At 31.4% G+C, this 13,443-nt stretch overlaps 1 protein-coding gene and 1 long non-coding RNA gene across 2 annotated transcripts in view; one reads left to right on the forward strand and one right to left on the reverse strand.

Moving 5' to 3' along the window:
* Nucleotides 1–13,443, reverse strand: part of LOC127704345 (uncharacterized) — a 148,769-nt gene that overhangs the window by 33,813 nt on the left and 101,513 nt on the right. The gene's annotated exons all lie outside the window — the stretch shown is intronic.
* On the forward strand, nucleotides 290–9,329 carry LOC127704348 (uncharacterized). The gene is made up of 3 exons (XR_007983239.1): nucleotides 290–362; nucleotides 7,627–7,774; nucleotides 9,140–9,329. It is a non-coding gene; the product is annotated as an uncharacterized LOC127704348 (long non-coding RNA).

Below are 13,443 nucleotides of genomic sequence, written 5' to 3' on the forward strand. Positions count from 1 at the left end.
AAATAACTTACCTGAACTATAGCACTACCAGTTGCAGGCACAAAATGGAGAGACATTACATTCGATTCAGACTCTCACTGATTTTAGTGTATTGTCATCTTAAATGATAGAAAATAATTATCAGTGAAATTTGTAAAAAGACACAATGATTTACAATGATAAGTGTCCATAATTGTTTTTCATCTGTCAAGTTTGGTACATTTAAAGTTAAGCGCCATTAAAACAACATAAGTAACACATGTTTACATTAACTGTTAATATATCGAACCAGTTTATATCACGTGATCGTCTCTCTTGTTTACCTTCCAGGTTGACATACTTCTTCAAGTTATGAAAGAGTCTTTTCTGTTCTCGTAGATCAGGTAACCAATTCCTTTGTTGTATTTTTAGATTAAGCATAACGATAGGGACACATATACCCATGTTTACGTCCCGAAATATTGTCGGAGTACAATCAAACCTGTTCACCTTGAATAATTTGGTTAAACTTGAGGTCCTCTTCGGTTTCATCATTTCTTCAATGTTTGCATTAGGTTTAGATATTCAAATATGTCGGCCTCGAGCATTGCTAAAGAGACATTAATTGTCGAAATGCGCATCTGGTGCAATAAAAAGTTTACCATTAATTTTATTTTAAAGCAAACTAGAACACACACGTGACATGTCGAGGGTCTGTGTCTGAATTAAGTACCTATGCCTTATCTTTAGTCTGGAATATTAGTTTTCAGTTTGTCATCTGATAAAATCATGCTCATTATAAGGTGCACAGTTCTCTCTGCATTCAAAATATTTCTGTTTGAACCGTCCTGGCTTGCTTACAACAATAATTTACTATAAAATGAATTTAATTTTTAACAACTTATTAACCAAAATTAAAAGTGGTGTTGAGGTGGAAGAAAACTAACTTGTTGAATAGTGTACAATAGTGTTACATATATATAAAACAACTACTGCAAGAATTCCAGGTTCTCCTAATAGAGGAGGGATTTACAGAAGGTTATATGTATATACCACCGGAACCTACATGTGACTCACGTGACAGTACCCAAATTCCGCCTAATACCCAAATTGCACCTATTCGGCAAAAATAGCACCGGAAATCATACAAATTTTCTTTGAGACTAAACACTTTGTATTTTTATGATTTGACATTATACACGTCTTTCAACATAGCAAAATATATTTAAATATACACAAAACGTTCACGGTATATATAAACAGATGAACTATTTACTTGACAAAGTAAAATCTATTGAAACGTCGCCATTCGACGTCCACAAAAAGTCATCTTTTAAAAATAAGCAAATAAAATGTGTTACAAGCATCCATTTCTTAAAAAATAAATAGAATAAGCATGGACTAATGTCAAATTGTTCTAAATATTTAAAGAAATAAAACAAAACATCTGTTATTCGTTTTTTAAGGATGTGAATTTAATCATGGATGAAATTTGGGTACTCATCATTACGGACTCATAGGTCGTTTGGAGGTTCGTTCAAACCCATTTTTCTATGATTCAATATGGATTCAAAATTAAATTGGTGTAACTATATAGTAAGCAAGGATACATCTTCAAAATAAACACAGAATGGAAACTTTTGTTGTACTATTGGTATTGGCATTTATGAATAAAGGAAATCAATCCCAATATTAATCAGTTAATTGGAATAAAATACAAAGTGGAAAATACAATTTCTGAAAGTAAATACAAAAGCAATGCTAGACTTTGTTTCTTATTTTGAAAACCTTATATTGACTTTGTTTTGGACAGCACGATTAAATTATAAATCCTACAGAGCATGTAAGAGCACCTATATGTTTTTTTACCTTAACTTTGATATCAGAAGATACAGTAACTTGTCCGAAAAGTCATCAGTGAAGAAGGAATGACAAACCATAGGAAAGAGGAAAAGATCCTTCTTAAACTATTTAAGAAATTGTATTTTTCAGTTTGTATTTTTTTTTTTTCCAATCAAAATGGGGATTGGTTTCCTTTTATTAAAAAAAGGAGTTCAGAATTTCTTATTTACCTTTAAGCTTGTTTGAAAGAGGAAATGTCCCGTCCGCAACCCCTCTAAAAACTTGGCAAGGAATGAATTTTAAAACTAATGATTCGTCAGGTGCAGACTTTGAATTGTGCACCTTCTATTTACTTGTATCTGTTGTTTCTTAACGTGTTACACAATGGACAAAACTAATTGTTTTTATATGTGTTTTGTTTTTGGTTTTTTTTGTTTCATTACATATTTACATATCTATAACAACAATAACATTATTAGTCTGTCTGAGCTAATGAATAGTCATGATAAATATACACTTATAGGCTTGGTAAAATATTGCAAAATTGTTATGTCTGTATTTAAAAAATCATATTTGTAATGTTCAACTTCCAGCTGCATACATCAACTTCATATGTATATATATTTTTTCATGCATTATATTTGTTGTTAAATTTATTGTACTATCATGTACCATGTGAGGCCTTTAGTAAAAAATAAAAAGTTTCAAAAAGTTTCAAAGTTTGCAAGTTCACAACAGTAAATTCGAGTAAAATTAATGATTGTAGTTATATTTCGACACTTTCTTGATTAACTATTCCATTTTTCATGTTCCTTTACTTTTGTAACATTAATTTTTAAGTGATGACAGGTTTTTGAAAACTTCCAAAGAAGAAATTTAAATATAACTTACTTTCATCTGAAACTTGGAACTTATAAATTGCTATCTATTTTCAAACACTCTTTTGATAGATGAAACGATACAAGTCTTTGTTTTACTTTCTTTGTATCAATATTCTTAGAAAGCATATGCACGGAAACTCAGTGTGTGTACATGTAGGTTGTTGGAACAGTTTTTTTAATATTAATTTTACTGTAAAATTAGACTTCAATCAAATTAATTTATACATAAATAAAAAGTATCTGAAATAGAAAGTTTTTACTATGGTGCACTGAAAATGTTGCATCAGTAATGAGGTTTAACAAAGTTATTTAGACTGAAGAACTTATAGATTCTTTGTCACTGTGTATGCTGATCATACGGGGAAAAAGAGTGATATCATACATCCTAATACAGCATCAATTGCGAAACAATAGCTCTCTCCTCTAGACATTTTAGTTTTCAAGATGCGAGGCTTGCCGATCAATATACATATTTAAGGTTTCACTGTTAAGAGTGGAGAAATAAATTATTGACAGAGATTATTTATGTATGGGAATGTTTCTCTGGATATTTTAAACAATACATTTATGTTTTATATGTGTTTGATTTAAAGTCTATGTATCCCTTTTCAAAATCATCCGAAAATAGTAGATGGAATGTTTATTGTTTGGTGTTCTTTTTTTTTTTGCTTTTGTAAAGTATGATATGGATGGAATTGGGTTTTTTTTCAACGCAGAGGTCAAGGTACCTATCTTTCTAAATAAAAATTCCTTAAAAAAGTCTAATCGTCATCTATTTTGTTTCTATTGACCGGGTTGCACGAAGTGAAGTGCAAATCCGACTGATATAATCATGATGTCGGACGAGCGGGCGGGCAGGCGTTGTAAGGCTGGTATCTTTTTGTTTTGTAATCAACTCAATATTCAGCCATTTTCAGTTTAGATTGCAGACATACAGTTGGGTGCAGACCAAGCATTACATGTAGACGCGCGGAAAAAAGTTAACGCGGCGTTTACTCGCGTGCACTTCATGTAAACGCTTGTTAATTCTGCGTTTACTCCAAAATTTAAGTAGACATAAAAAGTAAACGGGCGGTTACTTTCACGTTTACTTCCGCGTTAACGCTAAAAAGGCGCGTCTTCTAATTTTGTTCATAGTCCGTTTACTTCCGCGTTAACGTGAAAATGGCGCGTGTTCTGTTTTTCTTTGTAAAAAGTAATCGCACGTTTACTACTGCATGATGGGTTACCCTAATGACTGGACCAATGACAGGACAATGATAGAACAATGACAGGACAATGATAGAACAATGACAGGACTAACATGAAAATTGCTAATATCTTTTTTTAATCATTTGATTTATCTTAAATTTGAACTATAATTAAATTTAATTTTTTAATATTTAAATATAAAAAAAAAACGAAAAAATGCTTTCAAAACTTGCGGAAACATGACCTGATCAACGTTGACCAGACCATTATCATCAATAACAAGACCAAATGAACGTGCTAATAACTTTTTTTATTTCTCAAAGAATTCATCTCAAATTTTGAAATATAATTACCCAGATAATTGTGTACTTTTTATACCTCAGAATGAATTGTAAGACATAAAAGTGAAGTAATTTAAGTCTAAAATTGCAAAATTTGTTGTTACATAAAAAAAGGTGCCAATTTTTTCCATTCTGTTAGAATATTATACAACGTCATCAAAATTCTGTTCTTTTTGTCCCTAAGGATGAACAGTTTCACACAAATTGAGAGCTCTCTAAGTCTACGGTTACTAATATTTATGTCGATAACAATAAAAAGTGACAATGTTTCTTTTTTTTATTAATATTCTTCTACTTGCCTGATAATTGAATACTTTTTATACCTCAGGATGGATTGTTGGACATAAAAGTGAAGAAATTTAAGTTTAAAAATTGCAAAATTTGTTGTCGCATAAAAAAAACCGTGCCATTTTTTACCATTTTGTTAGAATATTTTACAACGGCATTAAAATTCTGTTCTTTTTGTCCCAAAGGATGATTAGTTTTACACAGATTGAGAGCTCTATGAGTCTACGGTTAATAATATTTATATCGATAACAATTTAAAGTGACAATATTTCTTTTTTTATTAATATTCTTGTACTTTCCTGATAATTGAGTACTTTTTGTAACTCAGGATGGATTGTTAGACATAAAAATGAAAACAATTTAAGTTTAAAATTGCAAAATTTGTTGTCAAATCAAAAAAACGTGCCAATGTTTTCCATTTTGTTAGAATATTTTACAACGGCATTAAAAATCTGTTCTTTTTGTCCCTAAGGATGAATAGTTTTACACAAATTGAGAATTCTCTAAGTCTACGGTTACTTATATTTATGTCGATAACAATAAAAAGTGACAATATTTCTTTTTTTTATTATTAATATTCTTCTACTGGCCTGATAATTAAGTACTTTTTCTGCTCATAATGGATTGTTACAAGTAAAAGTGAAGAAATTAGAGTTAGAATTGCAAAATCAATATAAGGTGTCAGTATTTTAACTTTTGTAAAAATATTATGTTACAGCATTAAAATCCTATTGTTTTGGTACATAAGAGCAGACATTTTTACACAAATTAAGAGCTCTATGGTTAATTATATGTATAGCGATAAAAAATAAAAATTGCAAATATTTCTATTTATATAATTAAAGCTTGTACCATTTTGTACCTTAGGATGGATTGTTTGACATAAAAGGGAGGGAATTATTTCAAAGATCTTTTCTTTTTATAAAAAAAAACAATCCCTTATGTCTGCAGGGATGAACAGATTTAATAAAATTGACATTTTACATCGTATATATAAATGTCGATTTTTAAATTCAATAAACCATGAACTATTTTGAAATACGGGTATTGTCTGAAAACAAAATATTGTAGATAATTTGATGTAGTCTGTTTTATTTCGAGTCTTGAAACATTGCCTAGCTAAATCTACCATAATGAATATCAATTGTTGTTAACATATAAAACTTTTTTCATGTTTTGCAGTATTTACTTATCCAAAAATTGCTGAAAATATTTTTTTAGCGATACTTTATTTTTTTAATATTTGCAATTTATTAATTAGCCAGAAAAAAGTATATCTACACTTTCCACAAATAGTTACGGGAAAAGTAAACGCGTGTTTTCTATGTGCACGTACACAGGTAAAGATGTAAAATCTGTAGTAAACGCCCGTTTACTACCGACTAAACGGACACAGAGTAATTGCGCGTTTGCTCGAGTAGACATTTCAAATTTCCATTTAAATCGCGTTAACGCAATTTTAGTAAACACGCGTTTACCGGTAAACGCGAAAATCGGAGTTGACAAATAAAATATGTGCACGCGGCGTTAACGTGCATTTACTTTATGTTATGGTTTGTCTGCACCCAACTGTATTCTTGTTGTGCCCTGATATTATGGAACTGTTTCAGTATTGTTGTCTTTACATTTTTATCTTCGGAACTAATAATTTTTCAGTAACATTTACAAATGCCGGTGCCTTTTTTCCGTTAGAATTAACATATCAATCAGTACACACCCAATGATTTAGGCGTTTTAACCAAGTTTCCATTATTTAAGATTTTTTTAAAGTAATATGGTCGGTTGTGCTTAACCATTTGACAATAGATGTTCATTGTACAGTGAATTGTATGAGCATTAAGCATTGAAACAATTTACTAATTTGAAGAACAGTTTTTAAATACATCTTCGTCGTACTATGAAATTTAAGCATATGACATGTTTTGATATATTATAGTCTTATCCCTCCGAAAGATTAATATCCATTGTTCCAGTTGAAATATGAATAAACTTATTATCTTAATGTCGGAAAATTCTATTGACTGACACGATGAAGATATCTTTTTGTATTATTCTTCCAATTATTAAATTGTTGCTTAATGCTTGCGAATAGTTTGAATAAAGTAGTTTGCCTTTGAGACAACGAATTTAAGATAAATAAGTAGACCAATAAAGCAAAATTAAATCCCGAAAATAGATGAAAGGGAATAAAAATGCAATTAAAGCAGGTGACATTGACCTTTTTTAATGCAAACGTGGACCGATCATAGCATGAAATTAAGTCATATTCAGGTCAATCAACACAAGCGTCAACTGAACGATACTGGTTAGGAACTAAGATGGATGAATTTCAAGGTTAATTTATTTGTGGTATACAAGTTTCTGGCAACTGAATTCATCCATGGGTTCACCTTCCTTTAAAATGTTTGATAATGAAGAAAGAAACGAAAACCTAGTCTTTTTGGGAACTAAATTGATGCAGGGTTTACAAAGTCATAAATATCCTTACTTTCATTTGGAAAAATGTAAAACTAGAGGCTCTAAGAGCCTGTGTTGCTTACCTTGGTCTAAGTGCATATTAAACAAATGACCCTCTCCAACTTTGTCATTTAGACTCTTTAGTCCTCTCTCTCTTCTTTAGTTTTTGCTCAAAACACAAAAAAAATCCTCATTTAAGGTCAAACTTGTTTTGATTATCATTTTTGGAATTTAAAGTTTCTCCCTATCTTTTATACTTTTCAATATAATAGGCAAAAATAAAAAAAAAATGGTAAAATTCATTGAAGGGCAACACCTCCTAAAAGAAGTCGTTTGTCAGTTTTGACGTTTGAGAACAATTGGTAGAGCTCAACATTCTGAACATTTTTGCTCATGTCGGATTTTTTCTATTTATAATGATTTTCAAAATAAAAGACAACACTTACATTTAACCCCTATGTTCTATTTTTTGCCATGTCGGACATCGTGGTTGGCAGGCGTGATCTTCGGACACATTTTTTAAAGTAGATACCCCAATGATGATTATGGTCAAGTTTTACATAATTTGGCCCAGTAGTTTCAGAGGAGAAGATTTTTGTAAAAGTTAACGACGACGGACGACGGACGCCTTCGGGCCAGGTGAGCTAAAAAAAATGTATTTTCTGTAGATGATGGCAACCTCTGTACCTTCCTGTAGTGTATGTGAATATCGACATATCTTTAAACCAGCTTCCATATGGTGTTCGGATTGCGACGAAGGCCTCTGTCTGGATTGCAAGGAGCATCATGGGATTTCCAAAGCAACAAGAAAGCACGGTACTATATCGATATCAGAATATCAAACACTGCCTGATTATATTACAAATATTAAGCAGATATGTAGTACACACGATAAAAAATATCAAATTTACTGCAATGAACATGAATGCACGTGTTGTAGTAAATGCATCGTTGAAACGCACACAAAATGTCAAAATATTGTCAATCTTTATGATATTGTCAAAAACGCGAAGACCTTAAACGCATTTCTGGAAATTCACGAAACATTACACGAAGTGGCTGAAAACATCAAACGGATTCGTCGAGATAAAAATTGCAATTTCAAAATGTTGTCCGAGAACAGAAATCAGATAGAATGCGAAATTCAAAAGGTTCGAATAAATATCAACCAACATCTCGATAAACAGCAAGAGAAATTCATAGCGAAATTGCATGAGATAGAAAAAAGAGAGAATAAAAAATCAGTCTGTTAATTAAAGCTTTAGATGAGCATGAAATTAAAGTTGCCGAGCACAAAAAGAACATCACATACATAAAACAATATGCATCAGATTTACAGACCTTTCTAGCTCTGAAACAACTTGAAGCCGATATTGATGAAAAATGTCAATTCATTGATTCACTTAGTGAATGTGATACACTTAATAGTGTCGAGATCAAGTTTAACATTAATTCATCACTGACAACATTACCAATATTGTTCCTCGGTTTGGAAAAATACATATTGACAAGTCAAGTCCTGGACTGCTTTCTATTGCGAAGAAAAAGCAACAACAAGCTCAGTTGATACTACCTAAAAACGTGCCTGTGTCACTTGAAGATATACAAACAAAGTTACAACACACTATTAAAACCGAACATTGTATTGTCAGGGGGTGTTCCATATTGCCTGGTGGTAGATTAGCATTTACCTATCCTATTTTGAGCAAAGTATCTGTAGTAAAAGAAGACGGGTCGATTGATTTTTCTTTGAGTGTAGCAACCGCAAATAGTGTAGCATACAACAATGAGGATAATACTTTAGCGATATCCTCCACCCTTTTCAATAAAATAACAATAATTGATTTAACGAAACGAAAAGTAATAAAAACTATTATTCCTAGTGGGAAAACCTCTGCCATTGTTGCTACCAATAACAAATTGATTTTCAAATATACAAAAAAGCAATTCAAGTCATGGATCTTACTGACGAATCAACACGTGATATAACTACTGATAACATGGACACAGAAATCAGCATAACAATATCTGGACACAAACTATATTATACCAGTTATGATTATCATACAGTTGAATGCTGCGATCTGCAAGGCACAAAACAATGGTCTTTCAAAGATGTTAATCTTTTAAAACATCCGTATGGAATATCAGCTGACAATGATGGTAACGTGTATGTTGTAGGGAATGGAACGAATAATGTTGTAGTTGTCGCACACGATGGACAAAAACATAGGGAACTCCTATCTATAAGAGATGGATTAACATCGCCATGTGCAATTAACTTTGAACGTGCAACTAACCATTTATTAGTTGCAGCTGATAATTATAAAGCATATCTGTACAAGGTATCCACTAATTAAGTAAATAAACTCATCATTAATATACCAGCTATTAAGTATATTTGATTACAATTTTGTATTTAGAGTAAATAACTTAATTGTCAAACATAGTTTATCTCCAACAATAACAAAAGGGAATGTTCACAAGTTAGAACAACATTAGAGACGTCCTATCCAAAGGGTTTAAGTGGTCATTTTTGTTACACAGTTAGCATAAGCTATTTAGTCTTACAAATGTACTCACAATGACTACTTGCTAGAATTAGACTATTTACCGGCTTTGTAATAACATGAACACGACGGCTGCCACATGTGGAGCAGGCTCTGCTTACCCTTCCTGAGCACCTGAAATCAACCCCAGTTTTTGGTGGGGTTCGTGTTGTTGTTGTACCCCTATTTGTGACATTTTGTTCACGAATCGTTGTCAATATAATGGAATTTGATGCGACTGTCGTACAAGTGAGAGGTTAAGCGCTATAAAACCAGGTTCAATCCACCATTTTCTACATAAGAAAATGCCTGTACCAAGTCAGGAATATGACAGTTGTTGTCCATTCGTTTCATGTATTTGTGCTTTTGATTTTGCCATTTGATTAGGGACTTTCCGTTTTGAATTTTCTTCGGAGTTCAGTAATTTTGTGATTTAACTTTTTGCTACATCAATATACATATTTGATGTTTGTTTAGTGTTACTGAACCATGAACTTAAAAATTTATGATCACTTTTGGTAAATAAAAGAAGCAAGGCCACGAAGAAGTATTTAGGTTCATCCAACGATTGTTTGGAATTTTTATCTATCAAAAGAAGTTAATGACAGCTTATTTCGAATAAGATGCAAGCAGATGTGACAAACGGTCAAATCTGTAGGATGTATTATATGTGAATACAGTTTCGAAAGGAATATTAGCACACCTGTACCTTAAGTGTTCAAGTAATCTGATCTAGCGTATCACGTGTGAAAAAGCATCAACAGATATGGTAACTGCATTACAAATATTGATAAGACTGCGTGTTCTTTAAAGCTTAAACAAAGGGCACTGTACATGACAGTTTTACTCACCATTCACAATTTCTTTAAAAGGAACTCGACAGTTATAAGATGCAAATTATAAAAAATATGCATATGTGAACAAGGTATCCAGAAAAAAATACGTGTAAAACAAATCATGATGCAGCTCAAAATGTATTATGATAATAATACATAAAAAGAAAAAAAAAACATATCAAAATTATTTATTTTGTAAAAATATTTCCTTTCTCTATTGGTACTGTACACGTATACCTAACAACAACATTATTTTCATTTACCTGTGTTTAAAGTTATTGCAAAAGGCTGATATTTTTGTTCGAGCATATTGTTTTTCTTTTAATTGTTTAACATTTCTTACCGATATAACATGTTACTTTTATTATTCTTCCCTAAGTTTATTTATTTTGTATTTACATTGTGTCATAGGTCAAATTTATTTGTTCAGTGTATGTTCAATGGTGTTAATATGTCCTTTGATTGAGTTAAGCTATTTCCGTTGATATTTTATAGTGTGTCTTTCTATGTTGTGATGTTACACTATTGTTTCAGAAAAAGGGTGAAGGTTAGATACCAATAAAACGTTTAAATCCGCTGCATTTGTTTGCACCTGTCCTAAGTCAGGAATCTGATGTTCAGTAGTTGTCGTTTGTTGATGTGGTTCATAAGTGTTTCTCGTTTCTCGTTTTTTATATAGATTAGACCGTTGGTTTTCCCGTTTGAATGGTTTTACACTAGTAATTTGTTGGGGCCCTTTATAGCTTACTGTTCGGTGTGAGCCAAGGCTCCGTGTTGAAGACCTTACTGTGACCTATAATGGTTTACTTTTATAAATTTTGACTTGGATGGACAGTTGTCTCATTGGCACTCATACCACATCTTCTTATATCTATATCTATTGCAATCAGTAGCCATCCGTCGTCTGACGACTGAATAACATTTTAGTATTTTACCCTGAAACTACAGAGCAAATATTAACCAAACTTGGAAGGAACGGTTTACTTTATGATAATTGTGTTTAATTTTCCAATTAGATGGATAAAATATATAGATGTCAGGGTCAGCTATTGATTCTGATTTATTTATAATTCAATTTCTTTTCTTGTAGCTTATGATCAAACTGTAACATTCTGGTACACTTGAAATCTGAATTAAATCCTTCTATCAGACGCCACTCCTTAATAAAGTTTTCACTCTCTCTTCTAAAAGTTATCCTTGCTGGAAGTCATGATTTTTTTCACACATTGTTGTCAATATAATGGAATTTTATGCGACTGTAATCCAAGTGAGAGGTTAAACTAGCTATAAAATCAGGTTTAATCCACCATTTTCTACGTAAGGAAATGCCTGTACCAAGTCAGGAATATGACAGTTGTTTTCTATTCGTTTGATGTGTTTGATCATTTGGTATTGCCATTTGATAAGGGAATTTCCGATTTGAATTTCCTTGGACTTTGTAGTTTTTGTTATTTTACTTTAACAATCAAGAAGAAAGAATATGCAATAATGCTGACGTCTTGGAAAATATTAATTTTCTCCATCCTTGACATTTGATCTTGATTTGATAGAGATTATCCTGTACGATTTTTTACCGCAAGGCAAAAAAGAAAATACAGATGGTGGTGAGCTTTCGAATGATATATGATTAAGCTGTGTGTTAGGTGGGTGCATTAAAAGTTCAATTGTGTGGTTGAAGTCACTCCACTAAAATAATTGCTTTAGATAAAACCACTACGTACAGGTAATTGTTATAAATTGTTTGAAATTAAATCAAAATCTTGATTCACAAATCAAGTCTCTTGAATTTTTTATCAAGTAATGCCTCCTACAAGACCAGCTTTATCATTTGTATTGTAAAAAGTCATTACTTTTTGTAATTTGAAAGAAAAAAATCAATTCAGAAGATTCTTAAAATAAAAATCTTCGTTAAATTTAAAATGTTTCAAGTCAGAATGATTTGGATGTAAAATTAAAAAAAAAGATCCTACGGGGGTAGTAGACAATGGTAGAGGTTTCTTGAAATGATGCAAAAATGAAAGTTATTAAGTATTAAAATCAGTTTTAGCATCAAAAATTGATATACATCGGTGTTTCGTGGGGACCAATGTTAAAAATTGTCTCAATCGGCTTGTGTAATTAACAATATTATTTAATCTTAAAATGGTATAATCAAATAAATACGCGATTTTCATATTTTGTACATTTTTCTAGGAAGAAATGGGAAATCAAATTCATATTCAAATACCTCTGCTGAAATAGATTTTACTGTGTGAAGGTAACCTTTATGATACACCAACGAATATCACTCGAAAGTCGAACCGTATATTAACTATGACAAAACACTCTTTACCCGGAAAGCTCAGAGCAGAGTGTTGCCAAAAGACGATTTATACGTAACGTCCAGTTTTTGTTTTCTTTTGCAGGAAGTTGTTTGTAGGTCAGATCTTTGATTGTTTCTATTGGCTTTTTCAAAATTGTTGTAGATTATTTCGTATTTGATGATTACCCAAAAAAAAATTCAATTTATTTTTTTTTTATAGAGACGGGTGTAATATTTGAGCCATAATTGTGATTTAAAATCAAAAAGGTAATTTATTAAATCTCTTTTAGCAAAGTCGTAATTATTATCATATTTTATACTTAAAATCATTGCTCGTTACATGCCACCAAGTGAGTTTTGAATATTACGATTTTAACTGCAATATGTTTTGCAAATGACGAGAACACTCATGTCAATAAGAAGTTTACACTAAACCACAATAAAAGTAGAAAGAACTTTTAGCCCTATTTGATAGCTCTTGATTAAAAAGTTACTGTATATTTGATTGCTAAAACTATTCCTATCAGCATGATTTTACGCTATTGATTGTATGTGATGAACACATAAGTCAAACAATTATTGTAGTAAATAGTTTTCATGCATATTTCCAATTTAACAACAATAACTTCTCTATATGTTATCATTTATGAGTTCAGTCTACTACGTTCACGCCTTTCAGAAAAAAAATATTTGTATTTCCTATCATGAATTCCTTGATAAGGGTTGCTGCTCACAAGGCAGCAATTAAACCAAGAGTTCCAAGTGGTGAAGTTGAAATCATCCCTTTGTAATAATATG

This window comes from Mytilus californianus, unplaced genomic scaffold, assembly GCF_021869535.1.
Source record: "Mytilus californianus isolate M0D057914Y unplaced genomic scaffold, xbMytCali1.0.p SCAF_6, whole genome shotgun sequence".
In the NCBI taxonomy this organism is placed as follows: domain Eukaryota; kingdom Metazoa; phylum Mollusca; class Bivalvia; order Mytilida; family Mytilidae; genus Mytilus; species Mytilus californianus.